We start from the raw sequence: 14,232 nt of genomic DNA, 5'->3' as shown, positions 1-14,232 counted from the left end.
CTGTCGTCCCCTTCTCCTCCTGCCTTTAATCTTTCCCAGCATCAGTCTTTTCTAGTGAGTCGGCTCTTCACATCTGGTGGCCCAAGTATGGAGTTTCAGCTTCAGCATCAGTCCTTCCAATGAATAATCAGGACTGACTTCCTTTAGGATTGACTGGTTTGATCTCCTTGCAGTTCAAGGGACTCTCAAGAGTCTTCTCCAACACCACAGTTCAAAAGCATCCATTCTTCATCACTCAGCCTTCTTTATGGTTCAACTCTCGCATTCCATACATGACTCCTGGAAAAACTACAGCATTACATTTATTGTGCACTTTATTTCTAATGTGATGCCACTGCTGATCTGATGAGAGGTACCAATGGGTCTGTGGCCCAGAGGTTGGGGACCCCTGTTAGAAAATATCATAGTGATGTTAAAAATAATAAGCATGAGGGGTAAATCATTAGATATACAATAATTAAATTACAAAGCATAAAGTTACCATGTTTGTACATTAACAAGGACAGGAAGCACATTTGCAAGGATTGAGGTCAGCTCAATTATTGTCATGGATGCCCAAAAGAAGAGAACAGGCTCAGATTGAAGAACAGTGATTTAGAATTAATATAAAAGAACATTAGGATTATAAAGCGCTGAAGAAATCTATAAAAGAAAACATTCAAACCTTTTCCTCTAGAGATTAAAAATATAATTACATTGGTTTCTCATCTATTTCCCTGATTATAACAGTCAAAGATAATTTATATTTGGCTTTGATAGGTGTTCTTGCCTTGGGGGATTCTCCTTTCTAATTGTGTTTATTTAGTCTAATAGAAAACGAATTTGCATTCCTTGAATTTCTACCAGTTGAAGGTGGGTAGATGACTGAGAAGAATGCTTAACAGCTGGGGGAAATCCCCTTGGAATTTAAAAGGTGCTGGGAATAATCCAAAAAGTAGATAATCCATGGAAGAATTAACTCTACATGAATTTGGTAATCGCCCAGTATCTTTCTCTTTTTTAAAAAAATTTCTAAATTGAAGCATTGTTATTTTACAATCTTTTAGGTATCTAGCATATTGATTTATATATGTATACACACACACACACATATTCTGTTTTAGATTCTTTTCCACTGTAGGTTATAATAAGATATTGGATATAGTTCTTTGTGCTATACAGTAGGTTCCTGGGTTGTTTTTTTTTTTTTTATATATATATATATATATATATATATAGTAGTATATATATCTGTCCCACATCACTTGCTTCAGCTCTTCAAGAAAAAAGAGCCATACCATCACAGCCAGGGATCTAATGTGTGAGGTAGGGGAGCAGCTAAGACCGTTTTCTTATCCTAGTACCATGTATGATACCTCATTTTACAGTTAGTTCCTTTTTAATATTAATATCATATAATTAGTATACGACATTGTGCTACATTATTTTATGCTATACTATCTTATATGACCATCACTGGTGACTCAGTGGAAAAGAATACGTCTGCCAAGCAGGAGACAGGGGGTCAATCCCTGGGTCAGGAAGATCCCTTGAAGAAGGAAATGGCAACTGGCTCCAGTATTCTTGCTTGGGAAATCACATGAACAGAGGAGCCTGGTGGGTTTACAGTCCACGGGGTCGCAAAAGATTCAGACACGACTTAGTTACTAAACAGCAACAATACTATCTTATATCATATCATAATTATATTTTACAGTTACTTTTAATGCCTTTCGGGATTTCTTGACAATAGGATTGTGAAAATCCCATTTTCAGAGTAGTTGTTACAAGGATTCTTGCTGCACTTTCAAGATGTGAGGACCATTGCTAGGGCATCAGCGCCACTCATCGCACACCAAATGGCAAGGAAAGGAAAGTTCTCAGGCAGTGAGGTCAAGATGAAGGAAGAGGCTGTTATTTATTATCATTATTATTTTTTTTTTTTTGCTTTTTGGTTATATTATCCTGGGCTTCACTGGTGGCTCAGCTGGTAAAGAATCTGTCTGCAATGCAGGAGACCTAGGTTTGATCCCTGGGTTGGGAAGATCCCCTGGAAAAGGAAATGGCACCCCACTTCAATATTTTTGCTTGGAAAATCCCATGGACAGAGAAACTTGGTGGGCTATAGTTCACGGGGTCACAAAAGAGTCAGACACGACTGAGCATGTACACGTGGCTAAATATAAAATACTTTTTGGATTGTCTATCATTGAATAGGTTTCACATTACATCTTGCCCCTTACTATCCAGATTGTTTTTAAAAGTGACTTTACTTCTAATATGAGATTGAGCTTTAAAGCCAATACTTGACTCATACAATGAAAATCCCAAGTAATGCTAAGTTTAAAAATCAGTATCCTTGGGCTTTCCTGGTGGCTCAGTGGTAAAGAATCTACCTGCCAATGCAGGTAACATGGGTTTGATCCCTGATCTGGGAAGATCCTACATGCAGCGGAGCAACTAAGCCCGTGTGCCACAACTACTGAGCCTGTGTTGATCCCATGCACCACAACTTAAACGAGAAGGCTCTAGAGCCCAGTCTCTGCAACAAGAGACGCCCTGGCAATGAGAAGCTTGCACACCACAATTATAGAAAAGCCTGTGCAGCGAGGAAGACTCAGCACAGCCATAAATAAAGGAAAATTAAAAACAAAAATAAACTGTATGCTTACTTACTTCTCTCATTTCTTTTCTTTTATTGAAAATGCATTCCTTATGCTATCAATCTGTTATGTTGTTCATAAAACACACAGACAAATAAAGCCTAAACCTAAACTGGAGAGAGAAAACTGAATAAAAATAAACTGGAAATATCCCCTTCAAACTTAATTCCTGTGGCTTTCATGGAGCTGTAAAGGTTACCATATAATCTAGTGGATTTATGGAATAAGTTTGTTGTTGGGCAAAAGAGAAAAACCAGTGAGTACCATTTATTCATTTAGAAAATATTTATTAAATGCCTGATAGCATCAAGCAATGTACAACAAGGAGCATGGTAAAACCATGCCTGACCCTATAGTTTGGCTGATTGGAGTAGAGAGATAATTAGTGATCTTTGCAAATATCAGTGACCTTTGAAATATAGGCTTCTATTAGTTATGGTAAAAGAAAAGAATTAACAAGATCTTTTTAAAAGTTTGAAGACCTTGAATTTTATCCAGGGTGATATTAAAAATGTTTAACAACTGGCAATGCTATCAACCAATCAAAATCAGCAGAGGCTGCTCAGCCATACCAATGAATTCTGCCTGAACATTAGCCCTGGTTATATTAATTTAGGGATTTACATTCATAGTAAGTAGAATGAAAATGCAAAGATAGTCATTTTAAATATGTCCCTTTTTATTTTATCTATTTGCTTTTTTTATAAGTCTCTTTTTTAAGTTATTGGTAACAAAGTTAGTTTAAAAACACAAATACAATATGAGAAAAACTTAGCTAGATTTTAAATTTCGGGTATTTCTCATTTTGCCATTTTTAGTGAATTTATTTTATAAAATTTTATTATTATTTTGAATAGATATTACCTTCACATGATTAAAAACATTCACATGATTAAAAATTCAAAAGACACAAAAGGCTCTCCAGGTAAGAGTCTCTTCCACCCTTTAGACAGTTTTCCTGTCTGAAGGAAATCAATATTGCCCCTTTTCTTGTAAAAGTAAAAGTAAAGTGAAGTCGATCAGTCATGTCCAACTCTTTGCGACCCCACGATTGTAACCTGCCAGGCTCCTCTGTCCATGGGGTTTTCCAGGCAAGAATACTGGAATGGGTTGCCATTTCTTTCTCCAGAGGATATGTAAAGTCTTCCAGAAACATTGTGTACATGACTTTTTTTTCCTTCTTTAGGTTAGTAAATATCTTTAGACTGGAGCTTGTAGACCAGCACAGAAAAGAAGTGGTGACTAAATCAGACAAACAAGAACAGTAAGATACAGAGCTTTATGATGGATTGAATGTTTATGTCACCCCTAATTCCGAAATTGAAACCCTAACCCTGTGGTAATGACCCAGGGAGGTAGGTGGGGCCTTTGAGAGGATTAGGTCATGAGGGAGAGCATTCGCATATGGGATTGCGAGCATCCATGCTCAATCGCTCAGTTGTGTCTGACTCTTTGCCACCCCATGGATTGTAGCCTGCCAGGCTTCTCTGTTGATGGGATTTCCCAGGCAAGAATACTGGAGTGGGTTGCCACTTCCTACTCCAGGGGGTCTTCCTGACCCAGAGAGGGAACCACAGTTTCTTGATTGGCAGGTGGATTCTTTACCACTGAGACACCAGGGAAGCCCTCATGAATGGGTTTAGTGTCCTTTATTAAAGAGACTACAGAGTGACCTTTAGCCCTTTTGTCATGTGAAGACACATGGAGAGTCTCTGAGCCAGAAAGCAGGTTCCCAGCAGACACCGAGTCTGCTAGCACCTTGACCTTGGACTTTCTGGCCTCTAGAACTATGAGAAATAAGTTTTCTGCTGTTTATAAGCCCCCGCCCCCACCAGTGTTCTGTTATAGCACCTGGAATGGACTAAGACATATGGGAAAATGAATCTCAGTAACTCACAGGGTAGGATATTCTGTCTACTGCTATATTCTGGGGCAAAGATGCTCTGTTAAAAGGAAAGAAGGCTTTGACTGTATGCTTTAAAGATGGACTATTTCAAGTTCATTATATACATCTAGAGTTAAAGAAATCAAAGCATAATTTTTTAAAAGGGATCCTGATTTGTTTTTTTACATTAAGGTACAATTCATACACCACACCACCCAGCATTTTCATATATTCACAAGGCTGTAAAGCCAGCACTACTGTCTAATTTCAGAACCTTTTCATTACCCCCCAAAATGAAGTCCATACCCATTACAGTCAGTCACTCCTCCCCTGCTCCCTGGCCCCTAGAAACCACTCATCTATTTTCTGTCTGTATGGATTTGTCTATTGTGAATATTTCATATAAAAGGAATCATATGCTAGATGGCTTCGGCGTCTGGTTTCTTTCACTCAGCATACTATGTTCAAAGTTTATGTTGTAGCATATATCAGTACTTCATTCTTTTTTCTTGCCCGTGCTTTTTAAAATTTAACCATTTTTAAGTGTACAGTTCAGTGACATGAGGCACACTCACACTGTTGTGCAACATCCCCACCATCCGTCTGCAGAACTGTTTTTAAAACTCAAGCTGAAACTCTACCGGTTAAGTAACATCCCTATTTCTTTGTAACCTGTATTTTACTTTCTTTCTCTGTGAATTTGCCTATTCTAATAACTTCATAAAAGTGAAGTCAAACAATATTGGTCCTTTTGTGTCTGGTTTATTTCATGTAGCACAATATCTTCAAAGTTCACTCATGAGTAGCTTGAAACAGAACTGCCTTTCATTTTCAGGCTGAACACTGTTCCATTGTTTGGCTAGACCCCATTTTGTTTATCCATTTCTCACCAAATGGATGTTTGGGTGTTTACATTTTTGACAATTATGAATAATGCCACTGTGAACATTAGTGTACACATTTTTGTATGACCATGTTTCCAGTTCTCTTGGGTGGAAGAGACTCTCAGTGAGAACTATAGAGGAATTTGATGAGTAATACACATTAGCCAGAGATGGATAAAGTCCCCTCATACAAACATTTGAGTTTCGAACTTTCAAAGATGCGAATGTGTGTTTGCATGTCCAATCACATTAGTTCATGCGTCTGGCGTGCATGGTCATGTGTGTCCATCCACTACAGGTGGCTGTGCTTTTGTGTACTTTACAGTACAGTAGAGCAGTTTTTTAATTTCAAGCCCAGGATGTCTGGAAGCAAGCTTACAAACAGCGGGGTGTAGCCAGTTGTGTTAGTTGGGTACCAAGGCTGACTGTGTTGGATTTACGATCAAATTGGACCTATGAATTCGCTTCTGGAACAGAACTCATTCATACAGAGTGGACTTACTGTACTTTGATCATGGACAATGGTCATTGAGACCGTGTTTCCTTTGAGGAAGTGTGAAAGTAACTTAGATATGGATATATAGATTTATATACATTCCTTTGTTAATGTTCTTTTTCATTATGGTTTATTCCAGGATACTAGATATAGTTCCCTGTGCTATACAGTAGGACATTGTTGCTTAGCCATTCTAAATGTAATAGCTTGCATCTACCAACCCCAAACTCCCGGTCTGTCCTGCTCCCTCCTCTCCTCCCACTTGGCAACCACAGGTCTGATCTCTACGTCTGTGAGTCTGTTTCTGTTTTGAGGGCAGGTTCATTGGTGCCACAGTTTAGATTCCACATATAAGTGATATTCATATGGTGTTTGTCTTTCTCTTTCTGACTTAGAATCAAGTATACTTTAAATAGTTACCCATTTTCCAAGCAGAGCTCTTCTTGCTTCAAATACTTACAATTTAAAAAAAATGATGGAATGATTTCATATTTTGTGGTTCAAAATACCCATTAAAAAGACATCATTAGGACTTCCCTGATGGTCCAGTGGTTAAATATCTGCCTGCCAATGCAGGGGACATTGGCTCAATCCTTTGTTCCAAAAGATTCCACATGCCTAGGTGCAACTGAGCACAAGCGCTACAAGAACTGAAGCCTGCATGCCCTAGAGCCCTGCTCCCCAACAAGAGAAGCCACCATAATGAGAAGCCTGCTCACTGCAGCCAGAGAGTGGCCCCTGCCTGCCAAAACTAAAGAAAGCCCATGCACAGCAATGAAAACCCAGCACAGTCAAAAATAAAATAAATGAATTTAAAAAGACATCATTAAAGGATCAATCACTAAATATTGCCAGTCTTTTCCATTTTATCAACTGAGTATAAAGAGACAGATTTTGTACCTGAAAGGGTAACTTTATTTATAACTTGGGCAAACTTTCCTTTTTCTCAGTTTCTCCATGTGAGACAATTCATCTTAGAGAATAAATTTTTTAAAGGCAAGAAATAAGAAAAGAATGGAACTATAAAGTGAAATCATTTTTGGAATATGAAAGGCGATGACAAAACTGACAAAGAAAAAATAGGAAAACGGACAACCTCCCTCCAAATGTTTCAGCATGACTAGTATTAGAACTTGTGAAATTTATGAGTGAGCAGCTCTGTTTTTTTTTTATTTCATGAGTTCACATACCAGTGGGTGTACATTACATATATGTTTGCATATGTGTGCCTCTGGGCTTATAGCTCAGTGTTTATCTGTATAGGTTTGTTGTTATATACCATCGAGGACAGAAACTATGTCTTATTCACCTTGACTTCTCCACTGCAGAGTGCTGTATGTGGCATATTACAAGTGCTCAAGCTTGCTGGAAGGAATGAATATGCTTGTGACAATGAATATCCTTTGGATGTATCGCTACCATGTGAGTGTATTTACATATTAGTGGAGAGGTGTTTTCCTGAGCTTCAGTCACTTGTGCATCTATCTGAATGGGTGAGGAAGGGACAACTCGAGTGAGGAGGTTTGGCAGAGGAGGGCAAGCTGGAGCCAGGAAGCAAGAGATAGCAGGTAACAGGCGTGACTGTCTCTCTGGCACCCACCCTGTGCTCTGTGGGCTTTCAAAATCGGGCTCTATGTTTTCCCTTCCTCCTGGCACTTTCTAAATTCTCTTGCACTATTCCTATTTAGAAACTAGCTCAGGGCTATTTCTTCCCTTTTGTGGAGGAGGATGAGGAGCTGGTTTCATGCTTCCAACAGATCTGTTTTCCTTTCTTTTTTAGACTCTCAAATTCTGCTTTCAAAGGGCAGGCAAAATGGAGACTGAAATAATTGATTCAACAACAACCTCAAGGCCGTAAAATGCCATCTTTGCTACTAACCAGGGAATATCATATATCACAGGTAGACACTTTTTATACTTTAGAGAAGAAGAAAAAGAATACCATTTTCTCCTCCCTCCTAATTAACTGCCCCTTGGGCTACTAGGACCCTCAAATAACAGTGACAGATGATCTCAGAATTTCTAGATAATAGAAACAGTAGAGGGGATTTCCTGGGTGGTCCAGTGGTTAAGACTCTGTGTTTCTGCTGCAGAAAGCAAGGGTTCAATCCCTGGTTGGGCAATTAAGGTCCCACAGGCCAATAAAGTGGTCAAAACAAGCAAACAAAGAAAAGGAAAATAGAAGAGAGCCTATAAAATAAAATTTAAAAACCTATAGAATTTTTCAGAAGACTGAAAAATCAGGATTCAGGGCTTTCATGGTGGTCCAGGGGTTAAGAATCTGCCTGCGAATGCAGGACATACAGGTTCCATTTCTGGTCGGGGAGATTCCACATGCCTCGGGGCAGCTAAGCCAGTGATCCACAATTATTGATCCTGCACGGCCTAGAGTCCACGTACTGCAGCTAGAGAGTAGCCTCCACTCGCTGCAACTAGAGAAAGCCCTCGTGCACCAATGAAGACTCAGTGCAGCCAAGAAAAAATAAAGAATAACAAAAAAAAAGAGAAAAATCAGGATTCACACATTTCCTGAACCCTTCGCTTGTGTCTAACAAAGTCCTATCAAGCATCTAATTCCCCTCCTCAGTCTCGGGCACCAGCAATTTTCTGGCACACACTGGTCTCACTCTTCTCAACTCCTCCTCCACTTGCAGCCCATGCTCCACCTGGCCTTTCTAGGATTCGCTATTGCCCGCCAGATGATTCTGTTCATTTTCTCTTCCCAGGTAGATTACACTTACTTTCCCTTATATGATCCACAGGTTCCAGGGGAAGCTCTCAACAAAACACCTGCTGACTGAACAACAACAAGAGATTCAGATGTTATAGAATTTTAGGGCTAAAAGGAATCTTAGGATCTTTTGGTTCACTTTTTCTGTTTTAGAGAGGATAAGCAGAGGCCCAAAGGGTTACCTTTATAGATTATAAAGAAAAATCATTGGTTCCAGACTGTATGTTCAGCTGAATAATATACTTGGTTCCTCACTAAAAAGCCATGTGGTGCAAGCGTGCTTCAGATCAGATCAGATCAGTCACTCAGTCATGTCTGACTCTTTGTGACCCCATGAATTGCAGCACACCAGGCCTCCCTGTCGATCACCAACTCCCGGAGTTCACTGAGACTCACATCCATCGAGTCAGTGATGCCATTCAGCCATCTCATCCTCTGTCGTCCCCTTCTCCTCTTGCCCCCAATCCCTCCCAGCATCAGAGTCCTTTCTAATGAGTCAATTCTTCGCATGAGGTGGCCAAAGTATTGGAGTTTCAGCTTTAGCATCATTCCTTCCAAAGAAATCCCAGGGCTGATCTCCTTCAGAATGGACTGGTTAGATCTCCTTGCAGTCCAAGAGACTCTCAAGAGACTTCTCCAACACCACAGTTCAAAAACGTGAATTCTTCGGCGCTCAGCCTTTTTCACAGTCGAACTCTCACATCCATACATTAGCACAGGAAAAACCATAGCCTTGACTAGATGAACCTTTGTTGGCAAAGTGATGTCTCTGCTTTTGAATATGCTATCTAGGTTGGTCATAACTTTCCTTCCAAGGAGTAAGCGTCTTTTAAATTCATGGCTGCAGTCATCATCTGCAGTGATTTTGGAGCCCAGATAAATAAAGTCTGACACTGTTTCCACTGTTTCCCCATCTATTTCCCATGAAGTGATGGGACCGGATGCCATGATCTTCGTTTTCTGAATGCTGAGCTTTAAGCCAACTTTTTCACTCTCCTCTTTCACTTTCATCAAGAGGCTTTTTAGTTCCTCTTCAGTTTCTGCCATAAGGGTGGTGTCATCTGCATATCTGAGGTTATTGATATTTCTCCTGGCAATCTTGATTCCAGCTTGTGTTTCTTCCAGTCCAGCGTTTCTCATGATGTACTCTGCACATAAGGTAAATAAACAGGGTGACAATATACAGCCTTGACGAACTCCTTTTCCTATTTGGAACCAGTCTGTTGTTCCATGTCCAGTTCTAACTGTTGCTTCCTGGCCTTCATACAAATTTCTCAAGAGGCAGATCAGGTGGTCTGGTATTCCCATCTCTTGTGCTTAGTCATGTCCAAGTCTTGGAGACCCCATGGACTGTAGCCTGCCAGGCTCCTCTGTCCATGGGATTTCCCAGGCAAGAATACTGGACTGGGTTGCCATTTCCCACTCTCAGGGAATCTCCCTGACCCAGGGATCAAACCCACATCTCTTGCATGTCCTGAATTGACAGGCAGATTCTTTATCACTAACACATAGGAAACCCTGCTAGAACCATGGTCTTTCTATTCTGACCCCCAACCTTGATGTTCCTTATTCAGACCTCAAGCCCTACATTCTCAATGAATTGCTGCCCATGGTTTGACCTGACAGTGGGAAAAAATAACAATTAGGTCCCAGGATGACAACCTCCTTTCAAAAGGAGGTTGGGAGGACCATCGTGGTGTCCAACGACAACAGAAGGCATCAGAAAGAAAGGGGCACCGACTTGAAGGGGTGTGGAGAGTCAGCAAGAAAGTGGCAGGGGGACTTCCCTGGTGGTCTAGTGGCTAAGACTCCAAACTCCCTATGTAGGGGCCCGAGTTCCATCTCTGGTCAGGGAACTAGATTCCACTTGCTGCAACTAAAAAGATTCCACACGCCGCATCTAGAGATCCTGCATGCCATCATGAAGACACAGTGCAGTCAAACAAATAAATAAAATAAATATTTAAATAAATAAATAATAAATAAAGTCAGTCATTGATAATAAAATCAAATAAAGAGGGTAGGAGATAGGGTCTTTAGAGGGCCAATGACCAAGTCTAAGCAGAGTCCAAGCAAATCCAGCTCTTCACCAAAAGGCAATTAGAGTCAGGTGGGAACTGATAGGCATGAGGGGCAGAAAGAGAAACACTAGACAAACTCAGATCTGGTTCTGACTCTACCCTTGACAAGAAGTATAATTTGGAACAAATTATTTAACTGTCAGGCCCTCAGGCAGACTCAGAATCTTACAGTCTCTGGTTGGGAGCAAGTCTTCATTCCAAGGCTTTGCAATCAGATTTTTGATCTTAAAAAGCTGGAAGAGGGTTGGAAGGATAAATTGGGAGTTTGAGATTAACATATACAAACTGTTATATATAAAATAAATAACCAACAAGGACCTACTTATAGTACATACACTACTCAATATTGTGTAATCACCCATAAGGGAAAGAATCTGGAAAAGAATAGATATGTATAATTGAATCCCTTTGCTGTACACTTGAAACTAACACAACATTGTAAATCAGCCATACTTCAAATAAAATTAAAAAAAAGAGCCCGGAAATAGTATCACTTCAAGTGGAAAACATTAGAGAGAATCATCTTTCCTTGCAGAATGTTGCAGTTGGTTTACATCACAGTTTACTCACATCACAGTTTATTCAGAGCCTGCTGTTAAGTCAAAATCCCATGGTTGTTATTTTAGTCTGTTGACACTGTGGTTGCATATTTCACCATGTGACATCATTACCATGGAGGCATCAGACATTTTGGGGCTCCTAAATTATGACCGATGGATGGTGGTTAGGTGCTTTTTCTCAGAACACCCTTTTAACTACATGTGTACTGTACTACATGTATACTGTACTACATGTGTGAACCATATTAAAAAAAAAGAAATGTTCATCACTTTCAATTAAAACACTAGATGGAAAAAAAAAAAACCTACACTAGACAGCAAAGAAATACATACTTATAAAACATTCCTCCTCTCAACGTTTTCACAAGTCCTGAATTATCTTGTAATCTGAGGATGCTATAATTTTGGCATCTACATTTGAATTCAATCTCTCTGCTTAAAGCCTCTTGTGAAGTTAAACTCCTATGAGGTTTATTTTAGACTGAAACAGTTTCATATTTTTCATTTTACTACAGAATAGAAAAAAGGCAAAATTAAAACAAAAACCAGGGACTTCCCTAGTGGTACAGTGTTTAAGACTCCACGCTTGCAATGCAGGGTGCCTGGGTTCTATCCCTGGCCAGCAAACTAAAATCCCATATGCTGTGCAGTGTGGCCAAAACAAAAAAAGAGGACCTCAAAATTACGCTGATCACTGGCAAATGCCCTGTTGTAGAAGTGTAGAAAAGCCCTTGAAGGTATCGTATGGACACGGTGTGCCCAGCTGTAAATTTAGGTATCTATTTTTAACCCCTTTCACAGTGTCAGAATGTTAGACCTGGAAGGGGCCTTTGAGGTCATCTGATCCAAGCCACTCAATTTCCAAAGGCAGGTAGTAAAGATCAGAGGCATAAGAGACTCACTGAAGTCAAGCAGGAGATTATTTAGTATAGCTGATCTGGAACCTGTGTTTTTCAATTCTCAGCATTACTGTTCTTTGCTCGCTTTTACTTATATCTGTTTTTAAAATTATTAAATATCATTGCACTGTATACAGTAAAAAACAAAAACTCTCTCTTCCAACAGACTTCCCTCCCACTCTTCCATGTTGTCCAACATTTTAGGGGAAACCACTATTGATAGTTGGGCTTCTCTGGTGGCTCAACCAGTAAAGAACCCACCTGCCAATGCAGGAGACATAAAGAGACGTGGGTTTAATCCCTGGGATGGGAAGATTCCCTGGAGGAGGGCATGGCAACCCACTCTAATATTCTTGCCTGGAAAATTCCACAGACAGAGGAGCCTGGAGGCCTAGAGTCTGTGGAGTTGCAAAGAGTCAGACAAGACTGAGCACATGTGCACACACTATTATCAGTTTGCTGTATACATATGCAAATTCCATGTGTGTGTCTAAGTACTGATACATTCATTCACATACATATGGGTATATACACGGGCCAAGATTTTTTTAATTTGTATTATATTTAATTTTTATTGAATTATAATTGACATACAATATGATGTTAGTTTCAGGTGTACAACATAGTGATTTGACAGTTTTTTTTATTTTAATTGTTTTTTTATTGAAGGATTTTGCTTGACAGAATTTTGTTGTTTTCTATCAAACCTCAACATGAATCAGCCACAGGTATGCATATATCCCCTCCCTTTTGAACCTCCCTCCCTCTGTCTCGGAGAAGGCGATGGCACCCCACTCCAGTACTCTTGCTTGGAGAATCCCATGGACGGAGGAGCCTGGTAGGCTGCAGTCCATGGGGTCGCGAAGAGTCGAACACGACTGAGCAACTTCACTTTCATGCATTGGAGAAGGAAATGGCAACCCACTCCAGTGTTCTTGCCTGGAGAATCCCAGGGACGGGGGAGCCTGTCGGGCTGCCGTCTATGGGGTCGCACAGAGTAGGACACGACTGAAGTGACTTGGCAGCCCCTCTCTCTCCCCACCCCACCCCTCTAGGTAGATACAGTTCCCCTGTGTGAGTTTCCTGAGCCATGCAGCAAATTCCCATTGCCTATCTATTTTACCTATGGCAGGCTAAGATTTTTGAAAATAGTTTTACTCCAAACTAGAACCTAACTAAACCAAACTAAAAATGGCAGGGGGGTGATAAAATGGGAGTTCTGAACAACAAAATAAATATCATTTCTAATAGAAATTGTTATTTCTCTTATCATTGCTCATCTAGAAATAATCATGAAATTTTTAAACATTTTTATTTATTTGACTGCACTGGGTCTTAGTGGTGCCATGTGGGTTCTTTAGCTGCAGCATGCAAACTCTTGCGGCATGTGGGATCTAGTTTCCTGAACACAGATGGAACCCAGCCCCCTGCATTGGGAGCACAGACTCTGAGCCACTGGGCCACCAGGGAATTCCCTAGAAATTCTCATAAAATTTGACAAAAGCTATTCAGGCTTCCCAGGTGGAGCCAGTGTTAAAGAACTCACCTGCTGGGACTTCCCCGGTGGTCCAGGGGCTAAGACTCCATGCTCCCAATGCAGGGGGCCTGGGCTTGATTTCTGGTCAGGGAACTAGATCCCACATGCTTCAACTAAGGGTTCACATGCTTCAACAAAATTGCAACCAAATAAATTAAAAAAAGAAAACTCACTTGCTAATGCAGGTGATATAAAGGACACTGGGTTCGATCCGTGGGTCATGAAGATCCCTTGGAGGAGGTCATGGCAACCTACTCCAGTATTCTTGCCTGGAGAATCCCACAGACAGAGGAGCCTGGCCAGCTATAGTCCATGGGGTCTCCAAGAGTCGGACATGACTCAGTGACTAACACACATGAAGGGGTCCTCAGTGCTATGCACGGTGGGTAGGGTGGAATTTATTCTTTGGAGCAGTCTGTTATCGCTTTTGCTTCATAGGATTAGTTTGGTATTTTAGAAAGATCATTCTGGGACCAGAATAGAGGATGGATTAGAGACAGTGAAACCAGCTGAGGGG

At 40.5% G+C, this 14,232-nt stretch overlaps 1 pseudogene; it reads right to left on the bottom strand.

Moving 5' to 3' along the window:
* The window catches only part of LOC133243991 (F-box only protein 16-like), a 61,889-nt pseudogene that overhangs the window by 36,709 nt on the left and 10,948 nt on the right, over window positions 1–14,232 (bottom strand).

The sequence above is a fragment of the Bos javanicus genome, unplaced genomic scaffold (assembly GCF_032452875.1).
Source record: "Bos javanicus breed banteng unplaced genomic scaffold, ARS-OSU_banteng_1.0 tig00001810_1, whole genome shotgun sequence".
Taxonomy (NCBI): Eukaryota; Metazoa; Chordata; class Mammalia; order Artiodactyla; family Bovidae; genus Bos; species Bos javanicus.
Note: the sequence above shows the minus strand (reverse complement) of the source record. Positions and strands in the feature narration are given on the sequence as shown.